The sequence below is a fragment of the Hyla sarda genome, chromosome 5, assembly GCF_029499605.1.
Source record: "Hyla sarda isolate aHylSar1 chromosome 5, aHylSar1.hap1, whole genome shotgun sequence".
Classification (NCBI taxonomy): Eukaryota; Metazoa; Chordata; class Amphibia; order Anura; family Hylidae; genus Hyla; species Hyla sarda.
In genome coordinates, this window is record NC_079193.1 from 337,150,092 (window position 1) to 337,163,712 (window position 13,621).

The following is a 13,621-nucleotide window of genomic DNA, read 5'->3' on the forward strand; positions in this document are numbered from 1 at the left end:
AAAAAAACTTTTGATATATTATAGATTAATGTATGCAGAATAACTTTACAATTGCATGTTATTAAAAAAAATATGCTTCTTTCTATTTAATTTTCCACTTTGAAGAAATGACCACTAGGGGTCTCCCTACCAGTCCTGGCAGCAAGCATTTCAGACTCATGCTGGAGTCCTAAACCCTACGAGCTGCCAGTCTGCTTTGTTCACAAAGGAGAACACTCAGAGCTGCCAGCCTGCTTTGTTCACAGCCTGTTTGGCTGTGAACAAAGCAGGCTGGCAGCTCTGAGTGTTTAGGACTCCAGCATGAGTCAGGAATGCTTGCTGACAGGACTGATCGGGAAAAATACAATAGAAAGAAGCATATTTTTCATTAACATGCTATTGGAAAGTTATTCAACAATCATTAATCTAAATTATATCAAAAGTTTATTTGATGAGAGGTACCCTTTAATGACACAATAACGCAGCTTCGTCAGGCGGAACTCGCCAATCAGACATCACCTTCACCCTCAAATGCGGAAACAGTGTCTAATATACGAAGAGAACTGCGCTGCATACTTCTCTCATCATACGAAAAATCATATAGAAAATTTACAGGCGCAATATTATTCTTAAAATAACAAAGCCAGCAAGTTATTAGCAAACCGCTTAAAGCAATGTCAGGTTAGATCCCGCATCCCATACATCATACACCCTGTGACTAATGATAGACTATACACTCCTCTTGACATAGCTAACGGATTTAGTACTTTTTACTCCCATTTGTACAACTCTATCCCCACTCCTTCGGACCTGCCCTCCTCCATACACTCTTACCTCTCCAGCTTACACCTCCCCACCCTATCCCAGTCCCAACTACAAGATCTCAACTGTGATATCACACTCCCAGAGGTTTTACGGGTCATCAATTCCTTACCCACAGGTAGGGCTCCAGGCCCAGATGGCTTTGCTTCATCTTACTACAAATCCTTCAGTGATTTGCTGGCACCACATTTAGTGGAGTTCTGCCAGGCAGCAATTTCCACGGGTAAATTTCCAACAGAAATTTTAGACCTATCTCGCTCTTGAATCAAGATATTAAAATCTTTGCAAAGCTACTGGCCTGCCACCTTTCTAAAATATTACCATCCCTAGTAGATATGGACCAATCAGGATTTGTGGCGGGTCGCCAGGGTTCAGACAACACACACCGTCTTCTTAATGTCTTTCATCACCTCGAACACTCCGCCACCCCAGCAGTCATAGTTGCGCTAGACGCAGAGAAGGCCTTCGACCGTCTCCGATGGTCATTCGCGTTTTCTGTTATGTCTCAGATGGGGTTTACTGGAAACATATTATCGGCCATTCACTCTCTTTATTCTAACCCGACAGCTAAGGTATTGGTTAATGGTGCCCTTTCAGAATCATTCCCCATCACTAACGGCTCTCGCCAAGGGTGCCCTCTCTCACCTTTGATTTATGTCCTCTCTATGGAACCCTTGGCACAAGCCATTAGAAGAGATGTCAATATCCGGGGGGTCATGATAGGAAAAAATGAACACACCATCTCGCTTTATGCAGATGATGTTATACTGGCCTTGACCAACCCGGCAGAGTCACTCCAGGCACTCATGGCCAACATCTCTTTTTATGGAACACTATCGTACTACCACCTCAACGACACCAAGACACAGGCCTTACCTATAAACCTTCCTCAACAAACGTTCTTTCATTTAAAAAACAAATACCCCTTCGAATGGAGATCCTCCAATCTACATTATCTAGGCATATATTTATCCTACCCCTTTAAAACACTCTACACGGATAATTATGAAAACTCTTACTTTCCTTGCAAACAGACATGGAACACCTGGTTAACACAGAAATATCATGGGTGGGTAGAGTTTCAACCTATAAAATGCTTTTCTAGCCAAGGCTACTATACTTATTCAGAACCTTACCAATATCCCTTCCTGCCTTCTTTTTTCTCAAAGCACAGAAAGGACTCTCTTCCTTTATATGGGCGGGTAGGAAACCCAGGCTGTCTGCAAGTATTTTGACGCGTCCCAAACTAACAGGTGGATTAAGTGCTCCGAACCTACATTTTTACTATGTGGCAACGTTGGTGTCTATGGTTAAACATTGGTGGTGCAACAATGCATCCCTTCCCTGGATAGATATAGAAAACACTTCTGTTGCTCCATTCTCAGTTAAAGATGTGTTGTGTACACCCTTCTGGAATGCACTTCCACCACTGCTTACCAACCCTATGGTAAAAGCGTCCTACATGGCGTGGAAGTTCCTCATATCACATATGACGAATCCAATCCCCATGATAAGAAATGATCTCCCGCTGACTTTCCTACAAACACAGATCCTAGACTTAGATTTATCCTCCTGGATAACGAAGGGTATTATGCAGGTCCGACATCTGTATGAGCGTGGCATGCTACTGTCTTACTCAGATCTAACCCGAAGGTATGGGCTTCCACCCCAAGACTTCTACAAATTTCTACAAATTAGACATCTTCTCCATAGTTTGATTCCGGCACGGGGTGGGATGGATGGCTCAGCTATCAGTTTATTTACCTCACCAAGAAAGGGACTGAAACCTATTTATTTGGCATTGCTACAAACTGATATACTTTCTAAACCTTACCCCCTGAGACTATGGGAAAGAGAGCTACATATGACACTTCCTCTGACAGCATGGCGAGAATCCTTTCACAACGTTCAGAAGGCTCTACAATGCTCTTCTCATGTAGAATCGGCTTACAAAACAATCCTTCGCTGGTACCATATCCCAGACAAACTAGTTATATTTTACCAGTCCGTTCAGGATAGATGCTGGCGGCTATGTGGTCACAAAGGTACATTATATCATGTGCTGTGGACTTGCCCTTTTATTCACTCTTACTGGCTTGAGTGTGCAAATTTATTATGTACTGTCTTAGGTAGCAACATACCATGGTCCCCGCAATCAGTATTACTATTCATGTTACTATCGTCTTTACCACCATATGAACGTGAATTGTATTGTCTTGTATTGTCTGTATGATAGCTAGGATAGCATTTGTAAGCCGCTGGAAGACACCAGATACTCCATCCATAACTTCCGTCATAGCAAAAATCAACACCACTCACTCTTTTGAAAAAATAATAGCATTGGGTTCCAACAAATTTCACCAATTCGAAAAGAGATGGAGGAAATGGCGTATTTTCCCTCACTGTATTGACAACTAACCTTATTTATGACATAGCATACGGATATTATACCCGTTCACCACTATCTATGACAAGCCACTAAGGGGGAGATTTATCAAAACCTGTGCAGAGGAAGAGTGGTGCAGTTGTCCATAGCAACCAATCAGATTGCTTCTTTCATTTTCCACAGGCCTCTTTAGAGGCCTGTGGAAAATGAAAGAAGCAATCTGATTGGTTGCTATGGGCAACTGCACCACTCTTCCTCTGCACAGGTTTTGATAAATCTCCCCCTAAGTGCGTAAATGCTCTCACATATCATCGTGCACGAACCTGACATTATCTTCTTTCCTTATTCCCTGATGATACATGGTCGACATCTTGATGTATGTTCATGATATGTCTGAATCTAAGATTAATGACGCCTTTGTTTGTCTGTTTGCTCGTTTTTGGTTGTTTTACTTTGTTTGGATGCTATGTCTGCACAACCTACACTATTTGAAAGCGGCATTTCTATGCAATGACTTAATGCAATACTAGTGCATCGAATGATGTACGTTGTTTGTAATTTTCTAAAATCTTAATAAAAAAAAATTTCAAAAAAAAAAAAAGAACATGTACCCATTGGGCCTACAATTTTGGTACAAATGGGTGTATAGAACTACCCAAGTTAATAGTGTAAAGCAAACAAATATCAAGTCCTCCTGTTCCAGGTGGTTAGGGGTGTGGTGCTGGTAACTAACACCAAAAAAAGAAGTTAAAGGGGTACTGTTTTTTTTTTTTTTTTTAAATCAACTGGTGCCAGAAAGTTAAACAGATTTGTAAATTATTTCTATTAAAAAATCTTAATCCTTTCAGTACTTATCAGCTGCTAAATACTACAGAGGAAGTTCTTTTCTTATTGAATTTATTTGCTATTGGGATTTGTTCCTGCTCTGGACAGTTCCTGACATTGACAGAGGTGTCAGCAGAGAGCACTGAGGCCAGACAGAAAAGAAATAATAAAAAAAAAAGAACTTCCAGTAGAGCATCCAGCAACTAAGTACTAGAAAAGATTTTTTAATAGAAGTGATTTACAAATCTGTTTTATTTTCTGGCACCAGTTGATTTAAAAAAAAAAAAACTAAAATGTTTTCCACCGGAGTACCCCTTTAACCCCTTCAGGACGGAGCCCATTTTGGCCTTAAGGACCGGAGCGTTTTTTGCACATCTGACCACTGTCACTTTAAACATTAATAACTATGGGATGCTTTTAGTTATCATTCTGATTCCGAGATTGTTTTTTCGTGACATATTCTACTTTAACATAGTGGTAAATTTTTGTCGATACTTGCATCCTTTCTTGGTGAAAAATCCGCATTTTTCTAACTTTGCATTTTGCATTTTTCTAACTTTGAAGCTCTCTGCTTGTAAGGAAAATGGATATTACGAATACATTTTTTTTTTGTTCACATATACAATATGTCTACTTTATGTTTGCATCATAAAATTTATGAGTTTTTACTTTTGGAAGACACCAGAGGGCTTCAAAGTTCAGCAGCAATTTTCCGATTTTTCACAAAATTTTCAAACTCAGTATTTTTCAGGGACCAGTTCAGGTTTGAAGTGGATTTGAAGGGTCTTCATATAAGAAATACCCCATAAATGACCCCATTATAAAAACTACACCCCCCAAAGTATTCAAAATGACATTCAGTAAGTGTTTTAACCCTTTAGGTGTTTCACACGAATAGCAGCAAAGTGAAGGAGAAAATTCACAATCTTCATTTTTTACACTTACATGTTCTTGTAGACCCAATTTTTGAATTTTTACAAGGGGTAAAAGGAGAACATTTTTACTTGTATTTGTAGCCCAATTTCTCTCGAGTAAGGACATACCTCATATGTCTATGTTAAGTGTTCGGCGGGCGCAGTAGAGGGCTCAGAAGGGAAGGAGAGACAAGGGGATTTTGGAGAGTACGTTTTTCTGAAATGGTTTTTGGGGGGCATGTCACCTTTAGGAAGCCCTTATGGTGCCAGAACAGCAAAAAAAAAACACATGGCATACCATTTTGGAAACTAGACCCCTCGGGGAATGTAACATGGGATAAAGTGAACCTTAATACCCCACAGGTGTTTCACGACTTTTGCAAATGTAAAAAAAAAAAAGATTTTTTACCTAAAATGCTTGTTTTCCCAAAAATTTTTAATTTTTAAAAAGGGTAATAGCAGAAAATACCCCTAAAAATTTGAAGCTCAATTTCTCCTGATTCAGAAAACACCCCATATGAGGGTGAAAAGTGCTCTGCTGGCGCACTACAGGTCTCGGAAGAGAAGGAGTCACATTTGGCTTTTTGAAAGCAAATTTTGCTCTGGGGGCATGCCGCATTTAGGAAGCCCCTATGGTGCCAGGACAGCAAAAAAAAAAAAACACATGGCATATCATTTTGGAAACTAGACCCCTCAGGGAACGTAACAAGGAGTTAAGTGAACCTTTATACCCTACAGGTGTTTCACGACTTTTGCATATGTAAAAAAAAAATATTTTTTTTTACCTAAAATGCTTGTTTTCCCAAAAATTTTACATTTTTAAAAAGGGTAAAAGCAGAAAATACCCCCCAAAATTTGTAACACAATTTCTCCCCAGTACGGCGATACCCCATATGTTACCCTAAACTGTTGCCTTTAAATACGACAGGGCTCTAAAGTGAGAGCGCCATGCGCATTTGAGGCCTAAATTAGGGACTTGCATAGGGGTGGACATAGGGGAATTCTATGCCAGTGATTCCCAAACAGGGTGCCTCCAGCTGTTGCAAAACTCCCAGCATGCCTGGACAGTCAACGGCTGTCCGATAATACTGGGAGTTGTTTTGCAACAGCTGGAGGCTCCGTTCTGGAAACAGTGGCGTACCAGATGTTTTTCATTTTTATTGGGGAGGGGAGGGGGGCTGTGTAGGGGTATGTGTATATGTAGTGTTTTTTACTTTTTATTTTATTTTTTGTGTTAGTGTAGTGTAGTGTTTTTAGGGTACAGTCGCACAGGCGGGGGTTCACAGTAGTTTCTCGCTGGCAGTTTGAGCTGCAGCAGAAGTTTGCGGCAGCTCAAACTTGCAGCCAGATACTTACTGTAATCCTCCGCCCATGTGAGTGTACCCTGTACGTTCACCTTGGGGGGGGGGACATCCAGCTGTTGCATAACTACAACTCCCAGCATGCCCGTTCGCTGTCGGTGACTGCTGAGAGTTGTAGTTTTGCAACAACTGTAGGCACACTGGTTATGTATTACTGAGTATGTGACCTAACTCAGCGTTTCACAACCAGTGTGCCTCCAGCTGTTGCAAAACTACAACTCCCAGCATGTACGGTGCATGGTGTACGGTGACTGCTGAGAGTTGTGGTTTGCAACAGCTGGAGGCACACCGGTCGTGAAACACTGAGTTAGGTAAAAAAAAAACTCTAAGTTTCACAACCAGTGTGCCTTCAGCTGTTGCAAAACTACAACTCTCAGCAGTCACCGACAGCCAACGGGCATGCTGGGAGTTGTAGTTATGCATCCAGCAGATGCACCACTACAACTCCCAGCATGCACTTTAGCTGTTTGTGCAAGCTGGGAGTTGTAGTTATACAACAGCTGAAGGTACACTTTTCCATAGAAAAAATGTGCCTCCAGCTGTTGCAAAACCATAAGTCCCAGCATGCCCATAAGGGAATGCTGGGAGTTGTGGTGGTCTGCCTCCTGCTGTTGCATAACTACAGCTCCCAGCATGCCCTTTTTGCATGCTGGGAGCTGTTGCTAAGCAACAGCAGGAGGCTGTCACTCACCTCCAACGATCCACGCCGGAGAGTCAGTCCCTCGTCGTCACCGCCGCCGCCGCTGCTCCTGGGGCCCCGATCCCAACATTAACGCCGGGGATCGGGGTCCCCAGCACCCGGGGTGCCCGTCCCGCACCCGCTCACGTCCTCCGGAAGAGGGGCGGAGCGGGTGCGGGAGTGACACCCACAGCAGGCGCCCTGATTGGTCGGCCGGTAATCCGGCCGACGAATCAGGGCGATCGTGAGGTGGCACCAGTGCCACCTCACCTCTGCAGGCTCTGGCTGTTCGGGGCCGTCAGAGACGGCCCCGAACAGCCAGTAATTCCGGGTCACCGGGTCACTGGAGACCCGATTGACCCGGAATCGCCGCAGATCGCTGGACTGAATTGTCCAGCGATCTGCGGCGATCGCCGACATGGGGGGGCATAATGACCCCCCTGGGCAATATGCCGGGATGCCTGCTGAACGATTTCAGTAGGCATCCGGCTCCGGTCCCCAACCGGCTAGCGGTGGGGGCCGGAATTCCCAAGGGCGTATGGATACGCCCTCGGTCCTTAAGGACTCGGGATGCAGGGCGTATCCATACGCCCTATGTCCTGAAGAGGTTAAAGCTTTGTGTTGCTGATCTTATGTTTAACATTGACATGTGGGATGAGGAATGGAGAATGAAGCAGAGAATTTAAAGGGGTATTCCAGGGATTTTTTTTTTTTTATATCAACTGGCTCCAGAAAGTTAAGCAGATTTGTAAATTACTTCTATTAAAAAATCTTAATCCTCTCAATAATTATCAGCTGCTGAAGTTGAGTTGTTGTTTTCTGTCTGGCAACAGTGCTCTCTGCTGACATCTCTGCTTGTCTCGGGAACTGTACGGAGTAGAAGAGATTTGCTATGGGGATTTGCTTCTAAACTGGGTGGTTCCCGAGACACGTGTCATCAGAGAACACTTGGACATAAAAGAACAACTCAACTTCATCAGCTCATAAGTACTGAAAGGATGAAGATTTTTTAACAGAAGTAATTTACAAATCTGTTTAACTTTCTGGAGCCAGTTGATATATATATATATATATATATATATATATATATATATATATATATATATATATTAAAAAAGTTTTTTTTTCTGAATAACCCCTTTAAACTGTTACTTGGACATTCTCATTAAAACTAATTTTGCTATTGCACTCCTTATGGTAAATAAAAATCTTTCTATTGTACTTTGTTTAAAAAAATATAGTTTTCTATGTTTTATTTGTTTTTTTTAAAAAGCTGCCGCTAAGTGTCTCCCTACTCGTCCAGAGCACATTTTCCCCCATCTATTTCACAGACTTTGGACTCCTGCTGGCCTGGCAGAAGTCCAAAATCGGGAAATGCTTAGAGGGGTGTGTGCAGCCTTATCCAATAATAGTTCCTCTCACACTGAACTGCTCTGGGCTGTGTGTAGCAGAGTAAGGCAGGAAGGTTTTCCCCTGTATGGCTTCAGATGATGTCACGCCTGCTGGGGAACACCCCTTCCCAGTCTGTGACTCTGACTGAGACTGAGCAGAAAATACAGAGCAATATCAAGGTAGAAAACTAAAAAATTATAAAATAAAGGCAGGGGTGGTTTATCATGTTGGGGGCAGTGAACTGGGAGGATTATAAAATTTAACAAGATCAGGATAGGTACTCTTTAACCCTTTAAGGACCAAGGGCGTACAGGTACGCTCTGACGTCCTGGGACTTAAGCCCCCAGGGCATACCTGTATACCGTGGGAATTCCAGTCCCCGCCGATCGCTGGGGGGTGACTGGACCAGGATGCCTGCTGAAATCAATTAGCAGGCATTCCATGACAATGCCTGGGGGGTCCTGAGACCCCCCCCATGTTGTCGATTGCTGCAGATTGCTGCTGAATTCACACCAGCGATCTGCGGCGATCCCAGTAATACGGAATTAGAAGGTGATCGGCGGTGTACTATACACCGCCAATCACATCTTGTTGCTTGGGGGAGGTGGCGATCATGTCACCTCCCCAGATGAACTGCTATTGGTCGGATCGTCAAACCAATAGCAGCTGGCAGAGGAGGGGTTAATGTCCCTTTCTCACAGCTCTGCTAGCCCACCGAGTTCAGTCAGTGGGCAGAGCTGAGAGAAGAAGCAAGGGCCCCCCTCTGACAAGATCTGTGCCCCTCAGGAAAGAAGAAGTGGCCTCCTGTCACCTGTAGCTCAGAGTGAGTTTGTGTGGAGGGACAGGTAGGAGTTTGAAAAAAAAAGTTAAAAAAATGAAGATTTTGAATTTTCTCCTTCACTTTGCTGCTATTCCTGTGAAACACCGAAAGGGTTAACACACTTTCTGAATGTCATTTTGAATACTTTGAGGGGTGCAGTTTCTACAACGGGGTAATTTATGGGGTATTTCTAATATGAAGGCCCCTCAAATCCACTTTAAAACTGAACTGGCTTCAGGGCGCTGCATTTGGCCACTTTTTTTCTTTTTTAGCCGTAGTGTTTTTTTTATTTTTATAACGATATGTGATATTTTATCAGACACCGTTATATAAAGTTTGCACCAAGCACATATACATACCACAATCCCCCCCCCCCCCCCCCCCCGTACATCCATCACTGTCACCTGCAGTCCGGCTCCTCGGTGTGTGGGGGGGGCAGTCCTTACACTTCCTTCCTCCTCAGCGGTCCCTGTGTTAGCTGACAGGATGGTAGCACTGGGTAACTTGTAAAGAGCAGAGGGAGAAGAGTTGTCATCGTCCTCTTGCTCTCCTCAGCTCTCCTCAGCTCTCCTCAGCTCTCCTCAGCTCTCCTCAGCTTTCCTCTCTTCTTCTTGTCTCCCCACAGACTGCACAGGCTGGTTTACACCTAAAGTCTATGAGACGGGGGGAACACGCTGGTGACCTCTGAGATCCGACACAGAGGGTGCAATGAAGAGATTACATCCTGCTGCCTGTACCGGACCTGTGATGTCATCAACGCGCTCCTGCATAGGGATGTAAGTGCGGCCATGGGTCCCATAGCTGCTGCCAGTCAGGGTTGTTATCGGCCCTACCAGTGCCTGAAAAATGACAAATCCGGCCCTGACTGTATTTTTTCAGTGATTTGCGCAAAATCGTGGTTGAAAAAGCTGCAACTTTACTGCGATTTGGGCAAATTGTGGCAAAATACAGTATTGTGAGTATGGATGCAAATATGTTCAGGGGGCCCTCTTTTGCCTGCAGTGCACTTGACGTCCACACATGGGGTATTTCCATACTCAGAAGAGATGGGGTTACAAATTTTGGGCGGCATTTTCTCCTATTACCCCTTGTAGAAATGTAAAATTTGGGGGAAAACCAGCATTTTAGTGAAAAAAAATAGTAATTCACACATCCGACTTAAACAAAAAAGTCTTCAAACACTTGTGGGGTGTTAAAGCTCACTGTACCCCTTGTTAAGTTACATTGAGGGGTGTAGTTTCCAAAATAGTATGCCATGTTGTTTTTTTGTTTTTTTTTTGCTAAATGAGACATGCCCCCAAAAACCATTTCAGATAAACTCACTCCCGCTCCTTCCCTTCTGAGCCCTCTACTGTGCCCGCAGAACACTTTACAGACACATATGAGTTATTTCCTTACTCGCCCCCTCCCATAGACTTTCACTGAGGGGGCGGGGCGTGACGTCACATTGGGGTGGGGTCGTGAAGTCACGATCTTCCGTCCCCATGGTCAGGAGCCCGACCCTCCAGTGCTTCCGGAGCAGTAACAGGTGGGTGCCGCATGCTATATTGCGGGGGTCCCCAGCGGCGGGACCCCCACGATCAGACATCTTATCCCCTATCCTTTGGATAGGGGATAAGATGTCTAGGGGTGGAGTACCCCTTTAACCCCTTAAGGACGCAGGACGTAAATGTACGTCCTGGTGCGGTGGTACTTAACGCACCAGGACGTACATTTACGTCCTAAGCATAACCGCGGGCATCGGAGCAATGCCCGTGTCATGCGCGGCTGATCCCGGCTGCTGATCGCAGCCAGGGACCCGCCGGCAATGGCCGACGCCCGCGATCTCGCGGGTGTCCGCCATTAACCCCTCAGGTGCCGGGATCAATACAGATCCCGGCATCTGCGGCAGTGCGCGATTTTAATGAATGATAGGTTCGCCCGCAGCGCTGCTGCGGGGATCCGATCATTCATAACGCCGCACGGAGGTCCCCTCTCCTTCCTCCGTGCGGCTCCCGGCGTCTCCTGCTCTGGTCTGTGATCGAGCAGACCAGAGCAGAAGATCACCGAAAACACTGATCTGTTCTATGTCCTATACATAGAACAGATCAGTATTAGCAATCATGGTATTGCTATGAATAGTCCCCTATGGGGACTATTCAAGTGTAAAAAAAAATGTTAAAAAATGTAAAAGTAAAAAAAAAGTGAAAAATCCCCTCCCCCAATAAAAAAGTAAAACGTCCGTTTTTCCTATTTTACCCCCAAAAAGCGTAAATTTTTTTTTATAGACATATTTGGTATCGTCGCATGCGTAAATGTCCGAACTATTAAAATAAAATGTTAATGATCCCGTACGGTTAACGGCGTGAACGAAAAAAAAAAAAAAGTCCAAAATTCCTACTTTTTTAATACATTTTATTTAAAAAAATTATAAAAAATGTATTAAAAGTTTTTTATATGCAAATGTGGTATCAAAAAAAAGTACAGATCATGGCGCAAAAAATGAGCCCCCATACTGCCACTTATACGGAAAAATAAAAAAGTTATAGGTCATCAAAATAAAGGGATTATAAACGTACTAATTTGGTTAAAAAGTTTGTGATTTTTTTTTAAGCGCAACAATAATATAAAAGTATGTAATAATGGGTATCATTTTAATCGTATTGACCCTCAGAATAAAGAACACACGAAACCTTCCAAAATTAGCAAAATTGCGTTTTTCGTTTTAATTTCCCCACAAAAATAGTGTTTTTTGGTTGCGCCATACATTTTATGATATAATGAGTGATGTCATTACAAAGGACAACTGGTCGCGCAAAAAGCCCTCATACTAGTCTGTGGATGAAAATATAAAAGAGTTATGATTTTTAGAAGGCGAGGAGGAAAAAATGAAAACGTAAAAATTAAATTGTCTGAGTCCTTAAGGCCAAAATGGGCTGAGTCCTTAAGGGGTTAAAGGGAACCTGCCATATTAAAAATTCAGTCTAATCTGCAGGTACCATGTTATAGAACAGAAGGAGCTGAGCAGATTAATATTTTGGAGGCCTGTGGAAAATGAAAGAAGCGATCTGATTGGTTGCTATGGGCAACTGCACCACTCTTCCTCTGCACAGGTTTTGATAAATCTCCCCCATAGTGTTGAGGGGAAAAGTTTCTGCATACCTTATGATTTATTGCTGTAAATACCTGCTTGTTCTGGGTTAGGGAGTCATGTGGGCGGTCCTACTTAGAGATTGATAGCTATCTGTGAGCACATTGGGGGAGATTTATCAAAACCTGTGCAAAGGAAAAGTTGCTAAGTTGCCCATAGCAACCAATCAGATCGCTTCTTTCATTTTGCAGAGGCCTTGATAAAAATGAAAGAAGCGAGCTGATTGGTTGCTATGGGCAACTGGGCAACTTTTCCTCTGGACAGGTTTTGATAAATCTCCCCCGTAGAGAGCTCCTTATCTCGCTGAGTATCATAGCAATGAATGAGCAAAGTAGTGAAATGGGTGGTCATGATTGACAGCTTTCTCTATATGCACACTTATACACAGATGGGACCGCCCACATGACTACTGGATGAGGATGAGCATAAATGTACAGTGGTCCCTCAACATACGATGGTAATCAGTTCCAAATGGACCATCGTTTGTTGAAACCATCGTATGTTGAGGGATCCGTGCAATGTAAAGTATAGGACAGTGGTCTACAACCTGCGGACCTCCAGATGTTGCAAAACTACAACACCCAGCATGCCCGGACAGCCAACGGCTGTCCGGGCATGCTGGGAGTTGTAGTTTTGCAACATCTGGAGCTCCGCAGGTTGAAGACCACTGGTAGAGGAAGTTGTACTCACCTGTCCCCGCCGCTCCAGACCGTCACCGCTCGTCACCGCTGCCCTGGATGTCGCCTTTCATCGCTGTCGCCATGTCCCCGAGGTGTCCCCGACGCTCCGGCAAGGCCTCTGCTTCCCCGGCATCTTCTCTCTCCGTCGCCGCCATCACGTCATTACGCACGCCGCTCCTATTGGATGACGGGATGGCGTGCGCAGCGACGTGATGACGACGATGGAGAGCGCCGATGATAGAGAGGATCCCGAAGAGGACGCGCCGGAGCCCCGAGGACAAGTAAGTGATCGTCAGCGGACCACATGGGGCACCGTAAACGGCTATCCGGTGGGGAGCTGAAGCAGTCTGCGCTGCCGGATAGCCGTTTATGCGATGGCCCCGACATACAAAAGCATCGTATGTTGATGCTGCCTTCAACATGCGATGGCCTCTGAGAGGCCATCCTATGTTGAAATGATCGTATGTCGGGGCCATCGTAGATCGGGGGGGGGGGGGGGGGGTCACTGTACATGAAAAAAGCCAAGTTATCACTGAACTTTAGCCATAAAACTATATATCAATCTGCTCAGCTCCTCCTGCTCTATTACATGCTGCCAGCAGATTAGACTGTATTTTCAGTGTGATTGGTTGC